The sequence below is a fragment of the Parambassis ranga genome, chromosome 8 (assembly GCF_900634625.1).
Source record: "Parambassis ranga chromosome 8, fParRan2.1, whole genome shotgun sequence".
NCBI lineage: Eukaryota > Metazoa > Chordata > Actinopteri > Ambassidae > Parambassis > Parambassis ranga.
The window spans coordinates 16886006-16901541 of record NC_041029.1 but is presented as its reverse complement, the minus strand read 5'-3'; the positions used below and the strand labels follow the sequence as shown (position 1 = coordinate 16901541).

Genomic DNA, 15536 nt, shown 5'->3' with positions numbered 1-15536 from the left:
CACCATTTCCAGCAGCAACACAACAAGCTGAACAAGGTTACAACTCTTATCATATCATCACCATGGGCACATTGTTGATTTCTCCTTCAACACTTTATTAGCAGATATATTTGTATCGCAGGAACTGCAGGAACTCCACAAGAAGAACGCAGAAGTTACCAACCAGATCAGCGCTGCTAACGAAGAAAGGTGAGCTCCTGAGACAGCCAGTTGTGTTAAATGGAAGGAAACCTCTGAGATGTTGCAGCTCATATCTGGAACTGGTATACATAAGGGTGGAGGCTCAGTCCAAGCTGACCGTGCTGAGGGAGACAGCGGAGAAGGAACACGCTCACTTTAACGCTGAGATGAAGGAACTGGAGCGGGTTATTGCACAGCAGAGCAGCCTGAAGAACTTCATGAGCGTCAAGGGCAGCGAGAGGAGCGACCACAAAATGGGAACCAGGCAATGTAAGAGGCAGGCGGCCCGCATGATGTTGTAGCTAATGTGTCTAAAGTTTTAGCAGTGCTAACAGTTCCAATAATTGTATCATTCATTTTTCATCAATGCAAAAAGCCACAGCGGAAAAGGACAAAAGTACAAACAACATGTGTTTCTCAGTAGAATTCATGTAGCAGGCAATAATGTTGCACATACAATACAGTTACACATTTGTGTGTCCTTGTGTCATTGTGAATACAGGCACTAAGACTAAAGAGAATAATGAATGATAAACATGAATGATAAACATAACATTGTGATGCTAATGCTAACCCTGCTGATGAAGATGAGACTGGCGCCTCACTGATGTGAATCTGATGTGTTTTGTGTTTCTCAGTGTCAGAGCTGAAGGAGCAGAGGAGGGGGGACTCACAGGACGTGTCTCTGGACGTTCTGGAGGACATGTTTAGGAAACTTCAGACTGTGACAGGAGAGGACAACCTGGACCTGCTGGTGACCAGGTTCATCCAGGGTGAGTCTCATATTCTGCACACAGTTTATGTCAGGATTATAATCCTCTTGCATTTGTACATGAGTACATTCAGACCCCGTTCAGTCTTGTGTAATCAATCAGAACAGCACAAAAATCCAGTTAAAGCTGGATTAGATAGATCCACCTCACAGAGGTGGATTGAGCTGGGTTTGCTAAAATCTGGCTAAGGTCTGAACACGAATGTGGCTAGCGACATCATACTTCTGGGTTCATGGGGACAGTATCTGGGTCACGCCATGTGTAAAACATCCACTGAACTACCAAAGATTGAACTACCAGATTTGATCCCGCTCTAGCTAGACCAACTTTCTCCAGTCAGAAGGGGGTCTCATTAAATGGAAACACACTGTATCTCCCTGCTGTATTATGTATTGTATTGTTTCCCCCTGTAGGTGAGGAGGAGAACTTTGCTCTCTTCAATTTGGTGAACGAGCAAAACAAAGAGATTGATGTATTAAAGAATGAAATTAGCCAGGTGAGTTTGATTTGAAGGTCTCACACATTACAATGAACCTGTTGATGAAGATTCTCAGTCATCCGGGTCATTTTTATTCAGTTGGTTAAAGCAAAGCTACTGGACCTGTAGAAATTCTACAAGTCCAGTTGCCTTGCTGCAACCTTCTGAATTACATTGAAGACAGTGGTTTGCTGGGTCATTTATTTATGTATTTGTGCTGTGAATGAGTTTAGATCCAAACAAACATGGAGCAGGCTGAAGCCAAAGGTCGGCAGCAGGAGCAGGATTATGACTCTCGGCTAAGAGACGTCCAGGAGAGATTAAAGGAGGCCGAGTCTCAGGCAGAGGATTATGAAGACCAAGCCACCATCATCAGCAAAGTCCTGGAACAGATTAAAACAGGTTTTTTTCACAACCTTGTGACTTCCAGCTGTTAAATCGAGTCATCAGTTAGAACATTGATACTCGAATACTTGATATTCCTCCCTCTCACAGGAGTAAACAGCACCTTCTCCAGCCTAGAGTGTGACCGCTCACTGATTGATGACATGGTGGGCTCCTCCACAAGCGTCACCGACAACAACATCATGTCCTACCTGGGTTTAGTGGAACAGAAGACAGATGAGCTGCTCACCATCCAAGCGTTCCTCAGATCTAAAGTCTGCTACCGCTGCTTGTGTTTTCTCACTAATATTTGTACATGTTTTCATTTCTGAACCTGAAATACAGTTTGTTTCTATAATATTTATCATTCTTACAGGATGCAGAAAAGGACTCTGATCCAGACGAATTCACTTTGGTTCAAGATCCAGAAGGTGCTGCTGTCAACAGGTCAGACTTTAGATCACTTCATTCTGACAGCTTCATGTTTGTCAGTAAATGATGTAAAAGTTGATGGCTGTGTCTGTGTTGACTCATCAGTGAGTGTGATGCAGAGGAGTCTTCCGATGAGGAATATTGAAGGGGGTGAGTTCAAACAAAGTTCCTCTCCGAAGTTAGTGTGAGATCATGTTCATCATTTGTTTGTGTTTATCTGGAAGTAATTTGTATGTTTTTTTGGTTCCTCCCAACAGACAGCAACAAAAGCCAGTCTGCAGAACAAGGGAAGTCAGAGGACACGTCCACCTGAGGAAGGCCTGGATGGATGTTTCTTATCCATGTCAACATAAGTTTGAGTTCAAATAAACAAAGTAGCCTATGCATGTAACAGAGTTCGAGTATTAAGTACATTAGATCCCAAAAATCTGAGGTGCACTCTAAACTACACTCTAAAATTCCGATGTATCAGAAACTCACTTACATAGAAGGATCTGAAAAGTTTTGAATGCTGTGATTTTGTCACATTTCTTCAATTGTTCTCATGCTGCTCACAAGCCACCAGTACATCCGTGGAACCTCTGGAAACCTCTGGTGACGAGCCATCGAACTCCTGGATAGGAAGACACAGCAGTTCCACCACTGTCAAATACTTGCTAAACATAAGATCCTAATTGAAAACATGATTACAGTGGTATGCAAAAGTTTGGGCACCCCTATCATTTCATGATAATTTGCTCTACCTTCCTAAGAGAAGATCACAGCGACGAGGTTTGTTTCCTCCAGAGATGCAGACATCTGAGTGTTTTCCAGATTGACATCCTTAGAGTAGAGATTTATTATAATAAAATTTAATGTAAAAAATGTAATGTGCAAAAGTGTTGGCACCCTTTTTATCACATTCATTTCAAGACCTGTAGGGGTTTATAAAGCAGGTTGAAGCACAAAACTGCTTTGATTAGCTTGTTAGATCTTCAGTTACAAAGACAGCTGGAATCAATCATGAAAAAGCTGTTTAACATAGGTAACTGCTGCTGTACTTGTCCTAGGTTCTTTCTTAGAGAGTAGACACATGGGGGCCTCTAAACAGCTCTCCGCTGACCTAAAACAAAGATAATTCATTATCATGAATTAGGAGAAGGGTACCAGAAATGATGTGAAAGGTCTGGACTGTCTGTCTCCACTCCCAGAAATGTAGTGCAGGAATGGAAGAGCACAGGAGTAGCCACTGTAAAGGATAATATGTGGTAGGCACAAATAAAGATAAGACTGAACTCCATGAGAAGAACTTATTGCCTACATTTTGGTGGAGCCTGAACCCCCTTAAGAGCAACAGAGGCAAGAAAAATTCCCTTTTAACAGGAAGAAACCTTGAACAGGACCCGGCTCATAAGGAAGAACCTTCCTGCTGACAGTCGGCCGGGTGGAGGAGAAGAAGAGGGAGACAGGACAGAGAGGATGAAGGAGAGAGAGAGAGAGAGAGAGAGAGGAGCAAACATGCACAGACATCATACACAGAGAACACACATGACAGGTTGTTGATGTGATCAAGCAAGATGAATCAGTGATTATATTACAGTAGATATATCATCAGTTAATAAATAGTAACAGTAGTTTAATGCTACACAGACACCGGTGTGGTCAATAAGCACTGGAATATTCAGGGGCCGGACTGCAGGTCTGAAGTTGCTACCATCCTTCGTGGCCTCACATATCCCAAGATGCTTTGCGCGCTTATTAGGGCCCGAGCACCGAATGGTGCAAGAGCCCTATTGAAACCCTTAGGATTATTATTAGGGCCCGAGCACCGAATGGTGCAAGAGCCCTATTGAAACCCTTAGGATTATTAGGGCCCGAGCACCGGTATGGTGCAAGAGCCCTAATGAAACCCTTAGGATTATTTTTTTATTTTTTTATTTTTTTTTTTTTCCCCTCCGAGATCGCATTTTTGGAGGCCTTAACATGCCCAAAAACTCACCAAACTTGGTAGAAAAATTCATTCGCCTGAAAAATTTGAAATTTGCTGACTTTTGAAATGCACATATAAAAATGGCTCTATAGCGCCCCCAACGCGTAGCCCCTCTGGCCGGTTTGACACAGGATTATGAAAATTGGCACACATGTATCACCTCAAGACGCACAAAAAAGTCTCTTGGACCCCCCCTCCAAACCCAACAGGAAGTCCACCATTTGAAGGTTTGTGGCCATTTTTGGCGATGTGTGACCCTGCTGCCAAACTTTTCACGCCTCGCATACTTCATCGGATTGAGCTGAAATTCGCCGTGTCCACTCAGGACACCATAGGGAATAGACGCATTCCAAAACTCTTACAAAAGTCTGACGGTGTGGCCGGGGCGTGGCCTCAAAGTTTGACCATTTCTGAGGACACAGAAAGTCTCTATAACTTCTTTGTTTTCTGTCCGATCTGTACGAAATGTCACATGTATGATCAGAGTCTGATGACTGGTCGATTAAATATTTATCATCTATATTTTTATGAGCATTTGTATTTTGTTAAATTCACTTTTTAATTAATATTTGTTTACCATATTATAAAATAGGCTCATTTCATATAGTATCTCTCATGTGTTAATTTCATACGGAGCACTTTGAAGGCCGCTGCCTGACAGCCTGAGAGCAGGGCCTGATTGTCCCGTGTTCCTTAGCAACGGTTGCTAACAACACTTCAGACAGCTGCCGCTGCGGTGTACTGGTGTCCTGCAAAGGTTCGGTGGGTTCCCAAGCGTACAGCTGGTCAGATAAACTTTTATTTATTCTTACACAGCACAACACACACATTTCACACACCTGATATAGTTTAGCTAAGTACGAGCAAGCTAAATATTTGATGTCTTCTGTAACAGCTAGCAAGACATGCTACGTTAGCATTTTGGTTATTTTGATGACCTGTGTATTTAAAATTAGATTTCAATATCTTAAATAGACTAAATAGGAATCGTGACAGAGGACAATGATATTTCCATTAAGACATTCGTTCATGTTTTCTTGTTTAAAGATTTGGCTGCATTTGGTGTAAACATGTCTCGAAGAAGGTCGTCCTCGAGCACAGGTGGCACAGGTGATGTGTGTTTTTTTGTTTTTAAATCTTGTAATTATTATCAGTTGTATTGTTGTTTGGTTGAAATATCTGTAATGTTAAATAACGTTTTTAAACAGAGTTAGAGAAAGCCAAACTTGAGGACCTGCAGAGACGAGTGAGGACCATGGAGAGAGAGAATGAGGCCTACAACCGCAAGACCCAGAGACAAATCTACAAACAAGAGTGAGCGCACTTACCATACTGTAACTCACACACTGTATTTGTGTGTGTGTGTCTGTTGTATATCTGATCACATGTTGACTTGGATGAAGGCAGGAGATTGAGAATCTGCTGAAGGAGCAGGAGGAGCTCCGTGAAAAGCTCAGCGCGTGTAAGAGGCGCAAAGAGATGAAGACTGAGGACATCCAGCGTCTTCAGAAGCTGCTCCAGCATAACCATGCTTTGGATGAAGAGCTAGAGAGAGAGAGGCAAAAACAAAAGGACTTGCAGAGAAAGGTCTGACTGTATATCGTGTATGTATTTCATCATTTCATGTTGATTCATATTTTTTACTTTTGACTTTAATGCGGGCAGATTTCAAACCTGGAGTCCGAGATGATGGAAGCGAGAAGAGGAGCTGTCAGTCTCTGTGTTAGGTCAGAGGTACAGAGCACTCAGAAATCTGTGGAAGGAGAGCTGCACAGAGTGAGTCATCAAACTCATTGCTACAGCATAAACAAACAAAACAAAGCCATTCTGTTGTTTACTTTATGTTCATCTCTGTCCAGGCCACCACTAAACTCAATGAGCAGTTAGCAAAAAACAGCCATCTGAAGGAGAAGCTGCAGAGTCTTCTTAATGAGCGTCACCATTTCCAGCAGCAACACAACAAGCTGAACAAGGTTACAACTCTTATCATATCATCACCATGGGCACATTGTTGATTTCTCCTTCAACACTTTATTAGCAGATATATTTGTATCGCAGGAACTGCAGGAACTCCACAAGAAGAACGCAGAAGTTACCAACCAGATCAGCGCTGCTAACGAAGAAAGGTGAGCTCCTGAGACAGCCAGTTGTGTTAAATGGAAGGAAACCTCTGAGATGTTGCAGCTCATATCTGGAACTGGTATACATAAGGGTGGAGGCTCAGTCCAAGCTGACCGTGCTGAGGGAGACAGCGGAGAAGGAACACGCTCACTTTAACGCTGAGATGAAGGAACTGGAGCGGGTTATTGCACAGCAGAGCAGCCTGAAGAACTTCATGAGCGTCAAGGGCAGCGAGAGGAGCGACCACAAAATGGGAACCAGGCAATGTAAGAGGCAGGCGGCCCGCATGATGTTGTAGCTAATGTGTCTAAAGTTTTAGCAGTGCTAACAGTTCCAATAATTGTATCATTCATTTTTCATCAATGCAAAAAGCCACAGCGGAAAAGGACAAAAGTACAAACAACATGTGTTTCTCAGTAGAATTCATGTAGCAGGCAATAATGTTGCACATACAATACAGTTACACATTTGTGTGTCCTTGTGTCATTGTGAATACAGGCACTAAGACTAAAGAGAATAATGAATGATAAACATGAATGATAAACATAACATTGTGATGCTAATGCTAACCCTGCTGATGAAGATGAGACTGGCGCCTCACTGATGTGAATCTGATGTGTTTTGTGTTTCTCAGTGTCAGAGCTGAAGGAGCAGAGGAGGGGGGACTCACAGGACGTGTCTCTGGACGTTCTGGAGGACATGTTTAGGAAACTTCAGACTGTGACAGGAGAGGACAACCTGGACCTGCTGGTGACCAGGTTCATCCAGGGTGAGTCTCATATTCTGCACACAGTTTATGTCAGGATTATAATCCTCTTGCATTTGTACATGAGTACATTCAGACCCCGTTCAGTCTTGTGTAATCAATCAGAACAGCACAAAAATCCAGTTAAAGCTGGATTAGATAGATCCACCTCACAGAGGTGGATTGAGCTGGGTTTGCTAAAATCTGGCTAAGGTCTGAACACGAATGTGGCTAGCGACATCATACTTCTGGGTTCATGGGGACAGTATCTGGGTCACGCCATGTGTAAAACATCCACTGAACTACCAAAGATTGAACTACCAGATTTGATCCCGCTCTAGCTAGACCAACTTTCTCCAGTCAGAAGGGGGTCTCATTAAATGGAAACACACTGTATCTCCCTGCTGTATTATGTATTGTATTGTTTCCCCCTGTAGGTGAGGAGGAGAACTTTGCTCTCTTCAATTTGGTGAACGAGCAAAACAAAGAGATTGATGTATTAAAGAATGAAATTAGCCAGGTGAGTTTGATTTGAAGGTCTCACACATTACAATGAACCTGTTGATGAAGATTCTCAGTCATCCGGGTCATTTTATTCAGTTGGTTAAAGCAAAGCTACTGGACCTGTAGAAATTCTACAAGTCCAGTTGCCTTGCTGCAACCTTCTGAATTACATTGAAGACAGTGGTTTGCTGGGTCATTTATTTATGTATTTGTGCTGTGAATGAGTTTAGATCCAAACAAACATGGAGCAGGCTGAAGCCAAAGGTCGGCAGCAGGAGCAGGATTATGACTCTCGGCTAAGAGACGTCCAGGAGAGATTAAAGGAGGCCGAGTCTCAGGCAGAGGATTATGAAGACCAAGCCACCATCATCAGCAAAGTCCTGGAACAGATTAAAACAGGTTTTTTTCACAACCTTGTGACTTCCAGCTGTTAAATCGAGTCATCAGTTAGAACATTGATACTCGAATACTTGATACTCCTCCCTCTCACAGGAGTAAACAGCACCTTCTCCAGCCTAGAGTGTGACCGCTCACTGATTGATGACATGGTGGGCTCCTCCACAAGCGTCACCGACAACAACATCATGTCCTACCTGGGTTTAGTGGAACAGAAGACAGATGAGCTGCTCACCATCCAAGCGTTCCTCAGATCTAAAGTCTGCTACCGCTGCTTGTGTTTTCTCACTAATATTTGTACATGTTTTCATTTCTGAACCTGAAATACAGTTTGTTTCTATAATATTTATCATTCTTACAGGATGCAGAAAAGGACTCTGATCCAGACGAATTCACTTTGGTTCAAGATCCAGAAGGTGCTGCTGTCAACAGGTCAGACTTTAGATCACTTCATTCTGACAGCTTCATGTTTGTCAGTAAATGATGTAAAAGTTGATGGCTGTGTCTGTGTTGACTCATCAGTGAGTGTGATGCAGAGGAGTCTTCCGATGAGGATATTGAAGGGGGTGAGTTCAAACAAAGTTCCTCTCCGAAGTTAGTGTGAGATCATGTTCATCATTTGTTTGTGTTTATCTGGAAGTAATTTGTATGTTTTTTTGGTTCCTCCCAACAGACAGCAACAAAAGCCAGTCTGCAGAACAAGGGAAGTCAGAGGACACGTCCACCTGAGGAAGGCCTGGATGGATGTTTCTTATCCATGTCAACATAAGTTTGAGTTCAAATAAACAAAGTAGCCTATGCATGTAACAGAGTTCGAGTATTAAGTACATTAGATCCCAAAAATCTGAGGTGCACTCTAAACTACACTCTAAAATTCCGATGTATCAGAAACTCACTTACATAGAAGGATCTGAAAAGTTTTGAATGCTGTGATTTTGTCACATTTCTTCAATTGTTCTCATGCTGCTCACAAGCCACCAGTACATCCGTGGAACCTCTGGAAACCTCTGGTGACGAGCCATCGAACTCCTGGATAGGAAGACACAGCAGTTCCACCACTGTCAAATACTTGCTAAACATAAGATCCTAATTGAAAACATGATTACAGTGGTATGCAAAAGTTTGGGCACCCCTATCATTTCATGATAATTTGCTCTACCTTCCTAAGAGAAGATCACAGCGACGAGGTTTGTTTCCTCCAGAGATGCAGACATCTGAGTGTTTTCCAGATTGACATCCTTAGAGTAGAGATTTATTATAATAAAATTTAATGTAAAAAATGTAATGTGCAAAAGTGTTGGCACCCTTTTTATCACATTCATTTCAAGACCTGTAGGGGTTTATAAAGCAGGTTGAAGCACAAAACTGCTTTGATTAGCTTGTTAGATCTTCAGTTACAAAGACAGCTGGAATCAATCATGAAAAAGCTGTTTACATAGGTAACTGCTGCTGTACTTGTCCTAGGTTCTTTCTTAGAGAGTAGACACATGGGGGCCTCTAACAGCTCTCCGCTGACCTAAAACAAAGATAATTCATTATCATGAATTAGGAGAAGGGTACCAGAAATGATGTGAAAGGTCTGGACTGTCTGTCTCCACTCCCAGAAATGTAGTGCAGGAAATGGAAGAGCACAGGAGTAGCCACTGTAAAGGATAATATGTGGTAGGCACAATAAAGATAAGACTGAACTCCATGAGAAGAACTTATTGCCTACATTTTGGTGGAGCCTGAACCCCCTTAAGAGCAACAGAGGCAAGAAAAATTCCCTTTTAACAGGAAGAAACCTTGAAACAGGACCCGGCTCATAAGGAAGAACCTTCCTGCTGACAGTCGGCCGGGTGGAGGAGAAGAAGAGGGAGACAGGACAGAGAGGATGAAGGAGAGAGAGAGAGAGAGAGAGGAGCAAACATGCACAGACATCATACACAGAGAACACACATGACAGGTTGTTGATGTGATCAAGCAAGATGAATCAGTGATTATATTACAGTAGATATATCATCAGTTAATAAATAGTAACAGTAGTTTAATGCTACACAGACACCGGTGTGGTCAATAAGCACTGGAATATTCAGGGGCCGGACTGCAGGTCTGAAGTTGCTACCATCCTTCGTGGCCTCACATATCCCAAGATGCTTTGCGCGCTTATTAGGGCCCGAGCACCGAATGGTGCAAGAGCCCTATTGAAACCCTTAGGATTATTATTTAGGGCCCGAGCACCGAATGGTGCAAGAGCCCCTATTGAACCCTAGGATATTATTAGGGCCCAGCACCGAATGGTGCAGAGCCCCTATTGAAACCCTTAGGATTATTATAGGGCCCGAGCACCGAATGGTGCAAGAGCCCTATTGAACACCCTAGGATTATTATTTTTTTTTTTTTTTTTTTTTTTTTCCCCCTCGAGATCGCATTTTGGAGGCCTTAACATGCCCAAAAACTCACCAAACTTGGTAGAAAAATTCATTCGCCCGAAAAATTTTGTAAATTTGCTGACTTTTGAAATGCACATATAAAAATGGCTCTATAGCGCCCCCAACGCGTAGCCCCTCTGGCCAGTTTGACACAGGATTATGAAAATTGGCACACATATGTATCACCTCAAGACGCACAAAAAAGTCTCTTGGACCCCCCCTCCAAACCCAACAGGAAGTCCGCCATTTGAAGGTTTGTGGCCATTTTTGGCGATGTGTGACCCTGCTGCCAAACTTTTCACGCCTCGCATACTTCATACGCAATTGAGCTGAAATTCGCCGTGTCCACTCAGGACACCATAGGGAATAGACGCATTCCAAAACTCTTACAAAAGTCTGACGGTGTGGCCGGGGCGTGGCCTCAAAGTTTGACCATTTCTGAGGACACAGAAAGTCTCTATAACTTCTTCGTTTTCTGTCCGATCTGTACGAAATGTCACATGTATGATCAGAGTCTGACCCTAAACACATCTATACAACATATTGAGGCTTTGACAGAGCGCCACCTACTGGCTACACAAAATGTTGTGTTTTCATAGGTTTTTCTGCCTGCCCCCCTGGCCTGTTTTGAGTAGGGTCATGAAAATTGGTACACATGTATATCACCCCAAGATGCACAAAAAAGTCTCTTGGACCCCCCCTCCAAACCCAACAGGAAGTCCGCAATTTTGAAATTTCTGTTAATTTTTGGCGATTTGTGACCCCTCCTACAAAACTTTTCACGCCTCGCATACTTCATCCAAATGAGCTAAAACTCACTGTGTCCACTCAGGACACCATAGGGAATAGACGCATTCAAAAACTCTTACAAAAGTCTGACGGTGTGGCGGGGGCGTGGCCTCAAAGTTGACCATTCGCCATTACAAAGGAACTCACTGTATTTATTGCCCTAATGCGTAGCCCCGCTGGCCAGTTTGACACAGGATCATGAGAATTAGCACACATGTGTATCACCCCAAGACGCACAAAAAAGTCTCTTGGACCCCCCCTCCAAACCCAACAGGAAGTCCACCATTTTGACTTTTGTGGCCATTTTTTGCCTATTTGTGACCCTGCTTCAAAACTTTTCACGCCTCACATACTTCATGCAATTGAGCTGAAATTCACTGTGTCCACTCAGGACACCACAGGGAATAGACGCATTCCAAAACTCTTACAAAAGTCTTACGGTGTGGTGGGGGCGTGGCCTCAAAGTTGACCATTCGCCATTACAAAGGAACTCCCTGTATTTTTTGCCCTAATGTGTAGCCCCGCTGGCCAGTTTGACACAGGTTCATGAAAATTAGCACACATGTGTATCACCCCAAGACGCACAAAAAAGTCTCTTGGACCCCCGCCTCCAAACCCAACAGGAAGTCCGCCATTTTGACTTTTGTGGCAATTGTTTGCCTATTTTTGACCCTGCTTCAAAACTTTTCACGCCTCACATACTTCATGCAATTGAGCTGAAATTCACTGTGTCTACTCAGGACACCATAGGGAATAGATGCATTCCAAAACTCTTTCAAAAGTATTACCGTGTGGTGGGGGAGTGGCCTCAAAGTTGACCGTTCGCCATTACAAAGGAACTCGCTCTATTCTATGTAGTACTACCCATATACTTTATGCAATGTGGACAAAATCTTACAGTACTGCTATGGACCCGAGTCTGAACAAATATATATGCTAATGGGATGATACGGTCATAGCGCCACCTACTGGTAGCAGGAAAGTTTGGTTGTAAACATGTGTTTGTTGTATATCTGTGGAAATGAGAGGAGGAGAGCATAGGACAGGAGAGTATAAGAGACGAGAGCATAGGAGAGAAGACTGCGATGACCCCGCGGATCGCAAGGTGCGCGAGGGCCCGCAATGCTGCTTGCAGCTTTAATTTTTCATTTTTTTTTTTCTTCCTTCCCCCCCTTAGATCGCATTTTTGGGGGCCTTAACATGCCCAAAAACTCACCAAACTTGGTAGAAAAATTCATTCGACCGAAAAATTTTGAAATTTGCTGACGTTTGAAACGCACATAGGAAAATGACTCTATAGCGCCCCCAACGCGTAGCCCCTCTGGCCAGTTTGACACAGGATTATGAAAATTGGCACACATATGTATCACCTCAAGACGCACAAAAAAGTCTCTTGGACCCCCCCTCCAAACCCAACAGGAAGCCCGCCATTTTACCTTTTGTGGCCATTTTTGGCGATGTGTGACCCTGCTGCAAAACTTTTCACGCCTCGCATACTTCATCGGATTGAGCTGAAATTCGCCGTGTCCACTCAGGACAACATAGGGAATAGACGCATTCCAAAACTCTTACAAAAGTCTGACGGTGTGGCCGGGGCGTGGCCTCAAACTTTGACCATTTCTGAGGACACAGAAAGTCTCTATAACTTCTTCGTTTTCTGTCCGATCTGTACGAAATGTCACATGTATGATCAGAGTCTGACCCTAAACACATCTATACAACAATATTGAGGCTTTGACAGAGCGCCACCTACTGGCTACACAAAATGTTGTGTTTTCATAGGTTTTTCTGCCTGCCCCTGTGGCCTGTTTTGAGTAGGGTCATGAAAATTGGCACACATGTTTATCATCCCAAGATGCACAAAAAAGTCTCTTGGACCCCCCCTCCAAACCCAACAGGAAGTCCGCCATTTTGAAATTTCTGTTAATTTTTGGCGATTTGTGACCCTGCTACAAAACTTTTCACGCCTCGCATACTTCATCCAATCAAGCTGAAAACTCACTGTGTCCACTCAGGACACGATACAGAATAGACGCATTCCAAAACTCTTACAAAAGTATTACGGTGTGGTAGGGGCGTGGACTCAAAGTTGACCATTCGCCATTACAAAGGAACTCCCTGTATTTTTTGCCCTAACGCGTAGCCCCGCTGGCCAGTTTGACACAAGATCATGAAAATTTGCACACATGTGTATCACCCCAAGACGCACAAAAAAGTCTCTTGGACCCCCCCTCCAAACCCAACAGGCAGTTCACGATTTTGAAATTTCTGTTAATTTTTGGCGATTTGTGACCCTGCTTCAAAACTTTTCAAGCCTCACATACTTCATCCAATCAAGCTAAAACTCACTGTGTCAACTTTGGACACCATAGGGAATAGACTCATTCCAAAACTCTTTCAAAAGTATTACCGTGTGGTGGGGGAGTGGCCTCAAAGTTGACCATTCGCCATTACAAAGGAACTCGCTGTGTTTTATGCAGTACTACCCATATACTTTATGCAATGTGGACAAAATCTTACTGTACTGCTATGGACCCGAGTCTGAACAGATATATATGCTAATAGGATGATACGGTCATAGCGCCACCTACTGGTAGCAGGAAAGTTTGGTTGTAAACATGTGTTTGTTGTATATTTGTGGAAATGAGAGGAGAGGAGAGCATAGGACAGGACAGTATAGGAGACGAGAGCATAGGAGAGAAGACTGCGATGACCCCGCGGATCGCAAGGTGCGCGAGGGCCCGCAATGCTGCTTGCAGCTTTAATTTTCCTTGTTTTGGGTTTTTAGTTTAATCTGTGTTTAGTTATAGTTATTTTTCCTGTAGTTCTGGTGTTTTGTTTTCCCTGGTTTGTGTTTAGCTGTCTAGTCTTGTCTTGTGTTTCCTGTTTTACTTTGGTAGTCCTGTCCTCCCTGTGTATTGTCTCGAGTTTTGCTTCCTGTGTTTTCCCTCCTTGTTGATTACCAGCCCTGCCCTCATGTGTGTCACCTGTGTCTCGTTGTCTTCCCTGATCCCTTTGTATATAGTCTGTGTCTTCCCCTTTGTCCTTGCTAGTTCGTCTCGTCTGTGTGGGCTTTGTGTCTATGTCTATGTCTCGTCCATGCCATGCCATGCTATGCTATGCTTCAGGTAGTTTCTTTGTTTGATGTTATGTTTTCGTTTACCACGCAAGGTGTGATTTTTGGTTAGGATATTTTGGACTCTCCTTTTGACCACGTAGTGTGATTTTTAGTTTTGTATTGTTTTGCCCTCCTGGCTTTAAATAAAGACCTTTTTTTGATTTGAACCGCTCTGCGTCCTGCAACTGTGTCCTCACCTCATCCACAAACCCTGACAGTACGAACTAGCCACTATGGACACAGCAGGCACAGAAGCGGTTAAGTCGGCTGCCTCTAGCCGTAGCCCAGAGAGATCACCTGCAGAGTTCGTGATCTTCTGGAGCCAGGTAGACCGGCTTAGGAGGACACTGCAGGCCGAGATCGACCTGGTGGATCACCTGCCGTCACCCCCCACGGACAGGGAGGGGGTGCGGCAGTTGACTGACCTCCGGATTTCCCTGCTCCAGCAACTGGGGAGAGCATGGAACCTGAAAGAGGCACTAAGGGCTAATATGATCTTAGCGTTGAACGCTAACCCTCGGCTCCACCTCCTTTATGCCAGGGCCTTCATGGACATGGAGGAGTTCCCAGCGCCCGTGGCCCCCATGCTGCCCACCTGGTGTTCCCGACCAGCTCATGACTCAGCTGGAGGTCTTCAGGGAGTCCTGAAACCAGCTGTGTTGGCTCCATCTCCAGCCACAGTCCCTGAGACCTCCCAGCTGCCGACACACACGACGTCGCTCCTCCCGTCTCGGCCAGAGGGCGGGCTCCAGATGACGCCATCCCTTCCGGGGCCGTCAGAGGGCGGGCTCCAGATGACACCATCCCTTCCGGGGCCGCCAGGGGGCGGGCTCCAGACGGCGTCGCTCCTCCCGTCTCGGCCAGAGGGCGGGCTCCAGACGACGCCGTCCCCTCCGGTGCCGCCCAGTGGCGGGCTCCAGATGACGTCATCCCTTCCGGTGCCGCCCAGGGGTGGGCTCCAGATGACGTCATCCCTTCCGGTGCCGCCCAGGGGCGGGCACCAGATGACGCCATCCTCTCCGGTGCCGCACAGTGGCGGGCTCCAGATGACGCCATCCTCTCCGGTGCCGCCCAGGGGCGGGCTCCAGATGACGTATCCCTTCCGGTGCTGCCCAGGGGCGGGCTCCAGATGTCGTCATCCCTTCCGGGGCCGCCAGGGGGCGGGCTCCAGATGTCGTCATCCCTTCCGGTGCCGCCAGAGGGCGGGCTCCAGATGTCGTCATCCCTTCCGGTGCC

At 44.8% G+C, this 15536-nt stretch overlaps 2 long non-coding RNA genes across 2 annotated transcripts; both read left to right on the top strand.

The window, feature by feature from the left end:
• Nucleotides 1-126: 126 nt before the first annotated feature.
• LOC114440422 (uncharacterized) lies at nt 127-869 on the top strand. The gene is made up of 3 exons (XR_003671136.1): nt 127-189; nt 275-450; nt 819-869. It is a non-coding gene; the product is annotated as an uncharacterized LOC114440422 (long non-coding RNA).
• A 5410-nt stretch (nt 870-6279) lies between these two features.
• On the top strand, nt 6280-7022 carry LOC114440421 (uncharacterized). The gene is made up of 3 exons (XR_003671135.1): nt 6280-6342; nt 6428-6603; nt 6972-7022. It is a non-coding gene; the product is annotated as an uncharacterized LOC114440421 (long non-coding RNA).
• Nucleotides 7023-15536: the final 8514 nt, after the last annotated feature.